A 12,252-nucleotide genomic window follows, 5' to 3' on the forward strand; every position below is an offset into this window, starting at 1 on the left:
ATTTGACTTGACAGTGAAGCTTCGTCCACACTCCCTGCAAACAAGGGCTTCTACTCTGTGTGTGCCCGCTGCTGTCTCGTTTGATTTGAGTTCACAGTGAAGCTTTGCCCACACTCCCTGCTAACATAGGGCTTCTTCCGTTTGTGTGCCCTCTGGTGTCTGGTTAGATATGATATCACACTGAAGCTTCGCCCACACTCCCTGCAAACATAGGGCTTCTGCCCTGTGTGTGCCCTCTGGTGTCTACTTGGTTTTGACTTCACACTGAAGGTTCGCCAACACTCCCTGCAAATATAGGGCTTCTCCCCTGTGTGTGCTCTCTGGTTTCTTCGTAGATTTGACTTCACACTGAAGCTTCGCACAGACTCCCTGCAAACATAGGGCTTCTCCCGTGTTTGCTATGAGGTATCAACTTACTTTTGACTTCACACTGAAGCTTAGCCCAGAGTCCCGGGAAACATAGGGATTCTCCCCTGTGTGTGCCCTCACTTGTCTACTTAGGTTTGACTTCACACTGAGGCTTTGCCAACACTCCCTGCAAATATAGGGCTTCTCCCCTGTGTGTGCTCTCTGGTTTCTATGGAGATTTGACTTCACATTGAAGCGTCGCCCACACTCCCTGCAATCATAGCGCTTTTCCCCTGTGTGTGCCCTCTTTTGTCTGCTTAGGTTTGACTTTGCAGTGAAGTTTCACCAGCACGGCCTGCAAACAAGGGCTTGTACCCTGTGTGTGCCCTCTAGTGTCTGGTTTGATTTGACTTCACAGTGAAGCTTCGCCCACACTCCCTGCAAACATAGGGCTTTTCCCCTGTGTGTGTCCTCTGTTTTCTACATAGATTTGACTTCACACTGAAGCTTCGCCCACACTCCCTGCAAACATAGGGCTTCTCCCCTCTGTGTGCCCTCTGGTGTCTACTTAGATTTGACTTTACACTGAAGCTTCGCCCAGACATCCTGCAAACATAGGGCTTCTCCCCTGTGTGTGCTCTCTGGTTTCTTCGTAGATTTGACTTCACACTGAAGCTTCGCCCACATTCCCTGCAAACATAGGGCTTCTCCCCTGTATGTGCCTCTGGTGTCTACTTAGATTTGATTTCACACTGAAGCTTCGCCCACAGTCCCTGCAAACATAAGGATTCTCCCCTGTGTGTGCCCTCTCTTGTCTACTTAGGTTTGACTTCACACTGAATCTTCGCCCACACTCCCTGCCAACATAGGGCTTCTCCCCTGTGTGTACCCTCTGGTGCCTGGTTAGATATGATATCACACTGAAGTTTTGCCCACACTCCCTGTAAACATGGGACTTCTCACCTGTGTATGCACTCTGGTATCTACGTAGATTTGACTTCACACTTAAGCTTCGCCCACACTCCCTGCAAACATAGGGCTTCTCCCCTGTGTGTGCCCTGTGGTGTCTGGTTTGGTTTGACTTCACACTGAGGCTTCGCCCAGACTCCCTGCAAACATCGGGCTTCTCCCCTGTGTGTGCCCTCTCTTGTCTACTTAGATTTGACTTTACACTGAAGCTTCGTCCACACTCCCTGCAAACATAGGGCTTGTCCCCTGTGTGTGCCCTCTCTTGTACTTAGATTTGACTTTACACTGAAGCTTCGTCCACACTCCCTGCAAACATAGGGCTTGTCCCCTGTGTGTGCCCTCTTTTGTCTGCTTAGGTTTGACTTTGCAGTGAAGTTTCACCAGCACTCCCTGCAAACAAGGGCTTGTACCCTGTGTGTGCCCTCTAGTGTCTGGTTTGATTTGACTTCACAGTGAAGCTTCGCCCACACTCCCTGCAAACATAGGGCTTCTCCCCTGTGTGTGTCCTCTGTTTTCTACATAGATTTGACTTCACACTGAAGCTTCGCCCACACTCCCTGCAAACATAGGGCTTCTCCCCTGTATGTGCCTCTGGTGTCTACTTAGATTTGATTTCACACTGAAGCGTCGCCCACAGTCCCTGCAAACATAGGGATTCTCCCCTGTGTGTGCCCTCTCTTGTCTACTTAGGTTTGACTTCACACTGAATCTTCGCCCACACTCTCTGCCAACATAGGGCTTCTCCCCTGTGTGTACCCTCTGATGCCTGGTTAGATATGATATCACACTGAAGTTTCGCCCACACTCCCTGTAAACATGGGACTTCTCACCTGTGTGTGCACTCTGGTATCTACGTAGATTTGACTTCACACTTAAGCTTCGCCCACACTCCCTGCAAACATAGGGCTTCTCCCCTGTGTGTGCCCTGTGTTATCTACTTAGATTTGACTTCACACTGAAACTTCGCCCACACTCCCTGCAAACATAGGGCTCCTCCCCTGTGTGTGCCCTCTCTTGTCTATTTAGATTTGGCTTTACACTGAAGCTTCGTCCACACTCCATGGAAACATAGGACTTGTCCTCTGTGAGTGCCCTCTTTTGTCTACTGAGGTTTGCCTTCGCACTGAAGTTTCACCAACCCTCCCTGCAAACATAGGGTTTCTAACCTGTGTGTGCCCTCTGGTGTCTGGTTTGGTTTGAATTCACACTGAGGCTTCGCCAGACTCCCTGCCAACATAGGGCTTCTCCCCTGTGTGTACCCTCTGGTGTCTGGTTTGGTTTGACTTCACACTGAATCTTCGCCCACACTCCCTGCCAACATAGGGCTTCTCCCCTGTGTGTACCCTCTGGTGCCTGGTTAGATATGATATCACACTGAAGTTTCGCCTACACTCCCTGTAAACATGGGACTTCTCACCTGTGTGTGCACTCTGGTATCTACGTAGATTTGACTTCACACTTAAGCTTCGCCCACACTCCATGCAAACATAGGGCTTCTCCCCTGTGTGTGCCCTGTGGTGTCTGGTTTGGTTTGACTTCACACTGAGGCTTCGCCCAGACTCCCTGCAAACATCGGGCTTCTCCCCTGTGTGTGCCCTCTCTTGTCTACTTAGATTTCACTTTACACTGAAGCTTCGCCCACACTCCCTGCAAACATAGGGCTTCTTCCCTGTGTGTGTCCTCTGTTTTCTACATAGATTTGGCTTCACACTGAAGCTTCGCCCACACTCCCTGCAAACATAGGGCTTCTCCCCTCTGTGTGCCCTCTGGTGTCTACTTAGATTTGACTTTACACTGAAGCTTCGCCCACACTCCCTGCAAACATAGGGCTTCTCCCCTGTATGTGCCTCTGGTGTCTACTTAGATTTGATTTCACACTGAAGCTTCGCCCACAGTCCCTGCAAACATAGGGATTCTCCCCTGTGTGTGCCCTCTCTTGTCTACTTAGGTTTGACTTCACACTGAATCTTCGCCTACACTCCCTGCAAACATAGGGCTACTCCCCTGTGTGTACCCTCTGGTGCCTGGTTAGATATGATGTTACACTGAAGTTTCGCCCACACTCCCTGTAAACATGGGACTTCTAACCTGTGTGTGCACTCTGGTATCCATGTAGATTTGACTTCACACTTCAGCTTCGCCCACACTCCCTGCAAACATAGGGCTTCTCCCCTGTGTGTGCCCTGTGTTATCTACTTAGATTTGACTTCACACTGAAACTTAGCCCACACTGCCTGCAAACATAGGGCTCCTCCCCTGTGTGTGCCCTCTCTTGTCTATTTAGATTTGACTTTACACTGAAGCTTCGTCCACACTCCATGGAAACATAGGACTTGTCCTCTGTGAGTGCCCTCTTTTGTCTTCTGAGGTTTGCCTTCGCACTGAAGTTTCACCAACCCTCCCTGCAAACATAGGGTTTCTAACCTGTGTGTGCCCTCTGGTGTCTGGTTTGGTTTGACTTCACACTGAGGCTTCGCCAGACTCCCTGCAAACATAGGGCTTCTCCCCTGTGTGTGCCCTCTCTTGTCTATTTAGATTTGACTTTACACTGAAGCTTCGTCCACACTCCATGGAAACATAGGGCTTCTCCCCTGTGTGTGCCCTGTGGTGTCTGGTTTGGTTTGACTTCACACTGAAGTTTCACCCACACTCCCTGCAAACATAGGGCTTCTCCCCTCTGTGTGCCCTCTGGTGTCCACTTAGATTTGACTTCACACTGAAGCTTCGCCCAGACTCCCTGCAAACATAGGGCTTCTGCCCTGTGTGTGCCCCCTGGTGTCTACTTAGATTTGGCTTCACACTGAACCTTCGCCCATGCTCTGTGGCAACTTAGGGCTTCTCCCCTGTGTGTGCCCTCTGGTGTCTACTTAGATTTGACTTCACACTGAAGGTTTGCCAACACTCCCTGCAAATATAGGGCTTCTCCCCTGTGTTTGTTCTCTGGTTTCTACGTAGATTTGACTTCACACTGAAGCGTCGCCCACAATCCCTGCAATCATAGGGCTTTTCCCCTGTGTGTGCCCTCCCTTGTCTATTTAGGTTTGACTTCACACTGAATCTTCGCCCACACTCCCTGCCAACATAGGGCTTCTCCCCTGTGTGTGACCTGTGTTATCTACTTAGATTTGACTTTACAGTGAAACTTCGCCCACACTGCCTGCAAACATAGGGCTTCTCCCCTGTGTGTGCCCTCTCTTGTCTATTTTGATTTGACTTTACACTGAATCCTCGTCCACACTCCGTGGAAACATATGGCTTCTCCCCTCTGTGTGCCCTCTCTTGACTGTTTAGATTTGACTTTACACTGAATCCTCGTCCACACTCCGTACAAACATATGGCTTGTCCCCTCTGTGTGCCGTCTTTTGTCTGCTTAGGTTTGACATCGCATTAGAGTTTCACCCACACTCCCTGCAAACATAGGGCTTCTCCCCTCTGTGTGCCCTCTGGTGTCCACTTAGATTTGACTTCACACTGAAGCTTCGCCCAGACTCCTTGCAAACATAGGGCTTCTGCCCTGTGTGTGCCCTCTGGTGTCTACTTAGATTTGACCTCACACTGAAGCTTCGCCCACGCTCTGTGGCAAATTAGGGCTTCTCCCCTGTGTGTGCCCTCTGGTGTCTACTTAGATTTGACTTCACACTGAAGCTTTGCCAACACTCCCTGCAAATATAGGGCTTCTCCCCTGTGTGTGCTCTCTGGTTTCTACGTAGATTTGACTTCACACTGAAGCGTCGCCCAGACTCCCTGCAATCATAGGGCTTTTCCCCTGTGTGTGCCCTCTTTTGTCTGCTTAGGTTTGACTTTGCAGTGAAGTTTCACCAGCACTCCCTGCAAACAAGGGCTTGTACCCTGTGTGTGCCCTCTAGTGTCTGGTTTGATTTGACTTCACAGTGAAGCTCGCCCACACTCCCTGCAAACATAGGGCTTCTCCCCTGTGTGTGTCCTCTGTTTTCTACATAGATTTGACTTCACACTGAAGCTTCGCCCACACTCCCTGCAAACATAGGGCTTCTCCCTTGTGTGTGTCCTCTGTTTTCTACATAGATTCGACTTCACACTGAAGCTTCGCCCACACTCCCTGCAAACATAGGGCTTCTCCCCTCTGTGTGCCCTCTGGTGTCTACTTAGATTTGTCTTCACACTGAAGCTTCGCCCAGACATCCTGCAAACATAGGGCTTCTCCCCTGTGTGTGCTCTCTGGTTTCTTCGTAGATTTGACTTCACACTGAAGCTTCGCCCACACTCCCTGCAAACATAGGGCTTCTCCCCTGTATGTGCCTCTGGTGTCTACTTAGATTTGATTTCACACTGAAGCTTCGCCCACAGTCCCTGCAAACATAGGGATTCTCCCCTGTGTGTGCCCTCTCTTGTCTACTTAGGTTTGACTTCACACTGAATCTTCGCCCACACTCTCTGCCAACATAGGGCTTCTCCCCTGTGTGTACCCTCAGGTGCCTGGTTAGATATGATATCACACTGAAGTTTCGCCCACACTCCCTCTAAACATGGGACTTCTCACCTGTGTGTGCACTCTGGTATCTACGTAGATTTGACTTCACACTTAAGCTTCGCCCACACTCCCTGCAAACATAGGGCTTCTCCCCTGTGTGTGCCCTGTGTTATTTACTTAGTTTTGACTTCACACTGAAACTTCGCCCACAGTGCCTGCAAACATAGGGCTCCTCCCGTTTGTGCCCTCTCTTGTCTATTTAGATTTGACTCTACACTGAGCTTCGTCCACACTCCATGGAAACATAGGACTTGTCCTCTGTGAGTGCCCTCTTTTGTCTACTGAGGTTTGACTTCCCACTGAAGTTTCACCAACACTCCCTGCAAACATAGGGCTTCTCCCCTGTGTGTGCCCTCTCTTGTCTACTTAGATTTGACTTGACACTGAAGCTTCGTCCACACTCCCTGCAAACCTAGGACTTGTCCCCTGTGTTTGCCCTCTTTTGTCTGCTTCGGTTTGACTTTACAGTGAATTTTCACCAGCACTCCCTGCAGACAAGGGCTTCTACCCTGTGTGTGCCCTCTAGTGTCTGGTTTGATTTGACTTCACAGTGAAGCTTCGCCCACACTGCCTGGAAACATAGGGCTTCTCCCCTGTGTGTGCCCTCTCTTGTCTTTTCAGATTTGACTTTACACTGAATCCTCATCCACACTCTCTGCAAACATATGGCTTGTCCCCTCTGTGTGCCGTCTTTTGTCTACTTAGGTTTGACATCGCACTGAAGTTTCACCCACACTCCCTGCAAACATAGGGCTTCTCCCGTCTTTGTGCCCACTGGTGTCCACTTAGATTTGACTTCACACTGAAGCTTCGCCCAGACTCCCTGCAAACAGGGCTTCTCCCCTGTGTGTGCTGTAAGGTATCAACTTAGATTTGACTTCACACTGAAGCTTCGCCCAGACTCCCTGCAAACATAGGGCTTCTCCCCTGTGTGTGCTCTCTGGTTTCTAGTTAGGTTTGACTTCACACAGAAGCTTCGCCCACACTCGCTGCAAACATAGCGCTTCTCCCCTGTGTGTGCCCTCATGTCTACTTAGATTTTACTTCACACTGAACCTCCGCCCACAGTCCCTGGAAACATAGGTCTTTTCCCCTTTGTCTGCCCTCTTGTGTCTTGTGAGATGTTACATCACACTGAAACTTTTTCCACACAAGCTGGGATCATAGGGCTTCTCTCCTGTGTGTATCTTCTGGTGTGTTGTGAGACTTGACCTATCCTTGGAGCCTTGCCCACAGTCTCCATGCTTAACTCATAATTTTTAAGACCCTGCCCCTAATCATAATTTGCCTGTTTCCTCTGTATTCACTTTGTGTCCTGTGCTTGGCTCTTCCATCATTCTCTCACATACTCAGGAATCCCCCATTTTTCCTTTGTGTGAGTAGGAAGAGGCCCTTGAAACCCTTCTCAGCCTTTCGCTTTTCAGCAGAGTTTGTGGCATTTCCTTGACCTCTCGATCCTCAGGTTTGTCACTTCAGCTGTGCGGATCAGAATTTTGCTGTTGTTGATTTTAATTGCCTGGGCAGGAATCCTGTGTTTGGAGGCTGTTTTTTGCAGGTGTTCTTAGGAGGATCTGAGAGAGGTGATTGCATTCGACATGCTGGCTGAGGAATTTCTGACTGGAGAAGGCCAGGGAGCAGGAGGCACATGGATGGGTTTTGGGCTTTGGTTGTGCTGAAAGAGGAAACTTTTGGTCAGGTAGCTGGTTTGTCATGGTAAACCTGCCCCACTAACCATCTTAGTGCTGACAGTGCAAAATCTGTCAACCACCAAGTGTGCCCTTCCAGTCCACTTTCCCACTCCATTCTTATTCTCTGCATCTTCTAGAGAAATCCAGGAAGCCTGTGTCAAGTTCCTTTTCTACATATTGACCAGACTAGGGACCTTCCAGTAGCATCAGAGGCAGTGTCTCTCCTGATAGAGGTGGACCTGCATGGACCTTTCCCTACGTATAAGTGTCTGAAAATTCATGTCACCGTGGTTACAGGTATTTTATCCTACTGAGAGATAAGACTCTTGATGACTTAGGTGAAATCATCCTTAGTGGCTCCCTGTGAGGGGAAAAGGTCTATTAAGTTAGGGGTGCCCAGCCTAGAGCTCTCTGAATATGGGAGGCAGCACAGGGGTGATGCTCTATTATGTGCAAGTAAAGCTGAATTTGAGGTTCCTCATTCAAAGAGCAGCCTTTGTGTCTGGGTCTCTACCCAAAGTGGGATTCAGACTGCATGAGACCGGGTGGCCCAGGTCCTATGGACTAGAGGTCTCTGGTTCCTGCTGCCCCCATTGGTTCATGAATTACTTCTCTCTGTTTCCCATAAATCATAAAATGAAGATGTGTTCTTTCTCAAGCCTCACGAGTATTCATACCTCATTTATTTCATTCAGTCTAGTCCATTTAAAATGCACTAGGAAGTCCTGTTTAAAAATACATCTCTATCCAGACTCTTCACACCCTGCTGCTGCTAACTCGCTTCAGTTGTGTCTGACTCTCTGTGACCTCATAGATGGCAGCCCACCAGGCTCCGCCGTCCCTGGGATTCTCCAGGCAAGAACACTGGTGTGGGTTGCCGTTTCCTTCTCCAATGCATGGAAGTGAAAAGTGAAAGTGAAGACTCTCAGTCGTGTCCGACTTTTAGCGACCCCATGGACTGCAGCCTACCAGGCTCCACTGTCCCTGGGATTTCCAGGCAAGAGTACTGGAATGGTTTGCCATTCTTCACACCCTGACTCCCAGGCATCTTTAACCAGCCCACTGTCCCCTCTCATCTGGCGATGAAATGACCTCTGAAGGGATTCGCCACTGCTGTCTCTTCCCAAAAATGAACCGAAGCATCGTCTTGGAACAGAGAACATGCCACTTGGAGCTGAAAGCTGCACGGTTGTTCCGTGTTACCCTGGGAGATTCCAGGTGCCTGCACATGGACATGGGCCCTGAGGCTCCCATGGTCCGTCCATCCATCCTTCATCTCCCTCTGTGCTTCCGCCTACAACCACTGGCATGGCTTCTCTTCCCAGCCCTGGGGCTATGGCACTGGCTGCTCCCCTGCCTTGAATCTTTTCCCACAAGTGTTACCTCTGGAGAGACCCTGCCCCACCATTCTCCACCACATCCCACCCTCTGTTCACACTGATCCAAGGCCCTTTACCTGGACTGGTTTTCCTCATTGCACCAGCCCCTGTCTGGTATTAAGCACATGTTGCCCCAGAAGGTGGTTCTATTTCAGGGCATGGAGCCCAGTCTGGTACAGAGTAGAAACTCACATGACAATGAACTGAAACAGTGACTGACTGCAAATCAGTGTACACATGTCATTTAGAAATGTGGAGGAAATGAGGAAGAAATAGCTAAAGGTGAGAGAGCTGGTAGGTGCTAGAAAATTTGCTTTTGGCCTCTAAGCCTTTCAGCAGAAGGTGATGTCATATATTTTTTGCATAAAATATTAAAAATTAGAACAAAAAAATTTAATATAATTTTTTCCTAAAAGTCACATGATACAAATCAATTTTTGAGGCATTTTAATTGAGACTTGACTGACTTTACACTGGATTGTACTGTGCTTCAGAGCCAGACCAGGGAAGCTCCCTAGGATGGGGTGGGGTGCTTGAAGAGCAGTAGCGCTCACCTCTGCTGGCAGTGAGCTCATTCTTCCACCTGCTGCCACACTTGATGCCAAGTTCCTGGCTGTACTTGTCCCCATAACAGACCAGTAGCTTGCAGCCTGGTCTGACCACTTGGCAGGTTCAGTAGAAGATCTGCCTGTGATTCAGGAAGGCTACCAGGTTCTGCTCCTTGTCGTCCCGGGCACAATTCACATAAGTGGGGTTGAGGCCGGGAAAGGGAAGGAAACTACAAGTGATGAGTCCCCTCCACCTGTCAGACCCAATCCCAGCTCCTGGCCTTCAGTCTCTAAGGCCACCACAGCCTGCACCACCCCTCCTGGGGACTTTCTGTTCACACTTTTGACCACACCATGTGAATTCCTATTTCCAGATCCTATTTCCAGTCCTCTTCCTGGCTGGAACGCTTTTCTCTCCTTACCTAATTAGCCATTTTCCAGAGCCCAGTTCCACATTTGTCTCCACCTGGACTGACCATAAGACTGGTGACGTCTAGCTCCTCTAAACTCAGTTCTCATTCCACAGAACTTGGTACTTCTAGGCTAGCATGCACTCCTTAGCACTCACCCCAGCCTGAATTCTCGTCCAAGGTCTTTCTCCAGTCTCCCCACTTGTATCCAGGGGTCCCATTCACTTGCTGACCCCTTCCCGTGGAAACTTGGAGTGCTCTGACTTAGCTCAAGACACAGAACAGTAATATTCACTTTTTGCCACCCCTGATGAAAGGCCCTCAGAGAAAGGTCCTGTCCCCCATTCCTTCCCAGGCCTCAGGGCCCACTTCTCACTGGAGCTTAGCCTGGGGATGTTGCTGCCCTCATGGGCTCAAGGTCCCTCATGTTAGGTTATCCTGGTACAATTCTTCAAAAGTAGAAAAACTAAGGTTACATATTCCTAAAACCAATTGGTTAATTTCTATCTGAAGTATGTCCTCCAAAAGGACACGGGTTATGTGATCTGCTTCAGTAATGAATTCTACTGTCTAAACTGGAACACAGAAAGTGGTTGGTAAGGGTCAGTTAGGTGAGTTAAAGTGTCCCTGGTGAACCTACACTCCTCATGTTGTTTTCAAGTATCCTGGTTTTGTTGAGCATAGAGACTTATATTTTGAGGGCATCTACTACATTTTTACTTCTTTCATTCTATTGTCTTTTGAAATGAACATAGTATGATAGAAAAAGAGGAAAGATGTGAAATCTATTGAAGGAGGCTGGTTGAGAAGGAAAGGGGTGTGGGCTTGAGAGGAGCGACCTTTATAACTTGCAGACTCACTGCACTCATCTCATCCAGTTGGCCCAAGATGTGTCCTTTCTGTCTACATACTCATAGCAGTTTTTCCCTTTGGTGATCTGAGTGCCAAAAAAAGGGTTATAAACTTCTGTTTTTCTTTTTTGGTGGGAGGTAATAGAAGAGTTATTTCCCTCTGCTATCATCAGTGCTCTTCAGCCTGCATGAATTCAATTGCCAATCGTGACCACGTGGTAAGCTCCTTAATCATCACCTCCATGTCTGAGTCTGTTGATGCACTCAGGGCAAGGACTCCACACGGGAGGAGCCATTTCTGTGTGCCTGTACCACTGTGCTTCCACCTCTCCTCTGGTCTTTAGATAGAAGTCCCGTGTTCATGCACAGTGCACAGAGTATACAGGGCTGACCATGTTATCCTTATCCACGTCCTCACATGTAGACGTGAGGTCCCCTGCCACATGCACAAGTGATTGGAGGTCAGAGGACAGGGGAAGAGGAGTGTTCTCACCAGCCAGGAGTATCCACTGTTGGCAGCCTCTTCATCATCTGTGATCTGGCCCTTGTAGAGCCAAAGTGCAGGCCCAGCGGCAGATCAGACACCTCGTTCCACACTCCAAGCCCAGCCTCAGGGATGCCTGATGGTCTGATACTTAACCCAGAGAGAAGACTGAGGGCTGAGTGATTGGCATGCCCTTTTTCCACTGCTGAATCATTTATGAAGGTTGGGAGCCCATGAACAGCACAGCTGTCAATGAAGTTCTGACACTTCTCACAATCTGGAGGCGAGAGCGACGGGGATGAGGGGAGGTGTAGTGATGTTGCTGGTCATAAAGAACTTCAGAATGAACCGGGGTGCTCACGGCATTTGGCCTTGATTCTGTACCCCAAATCATAGAGGAAAGGGATGATTGGGGGACCAAATGGTGAGGTTATACTATTGTGCCAAGGCCTCATAACCCCTTCTCCGTGAATGGGCCCATGGGGTCACTCACAGAGGTATTTGTCGTCCTGGGGCTCGCTGACCTCTTGGTACACATGGCTCGCTCTTTTTCATAGGCTGTACATCTTCACTTCAGTCTCCTTTCGAATGGGCCCATGAGGTCACTCACAGAGGTAGTCGTCATCCTGGAGGTCGCTGACCTCTTGGTACACATGGCTTGCTCTTTCTTGTAGGCTGTACATCTTCACTTCAGTCTCCTTTCTTCTGAGTTCTGAGTTGGAGAAGAGAAGCTGAGCAAGGCTGGTGGGGTCTGGAGAGTTAGATCCTGTTTGATCAGAAACTGTGGTATCACCCACCTGTCGATCTATATACTTTGTTAAAAATTTTTTTACATTTATTTTTGAAAAACTTTATTTATGTATTTTTATTCGTTAATGTTACATTATTTATTTATTGGCCGCACTGCATGGCGTGTGGGATCCTAGTTCCCTGACCCAGAATGGAACCCAGCATCCTGCAGTGGAAGCACGGAGTCTTAACCACTTAACCACCAGGAAAGTCACCTCTATACTTTGTTTTTTCTCCCTTTAACTATTGGTTCAGAGAGACTGACACTACACACT

General features: G+C 48.9%; 1 pseudogene; it reads right to left on the reverse strand.

The window, feature by feature from the left end:
• Positions 1-737: 737 nt before the first annotated feature.
• Positions 738-11,871, reverse strand: LOC136146943 (histone-lysine N-methyltransferase PRDM9-like; annotated as a pseudogene).
• Positions 11,872-12,252: the final 381 nt, after the last annotated feature.

The sequence above is a fragment of the Muntiacus reevesi genome, chromosome 15, assembly GCF_963930625.1.
Source record: "Muntiacus reevesi chromosome 15, mMunRee1.1, whole genome shotgun sequence".
Lineage (NCBI taxonomy): Eukaryota > Metazoa > Chordata > Mammalia > Artiodactyla > Cervidae > Muntiacus > Muntiacus reevesi.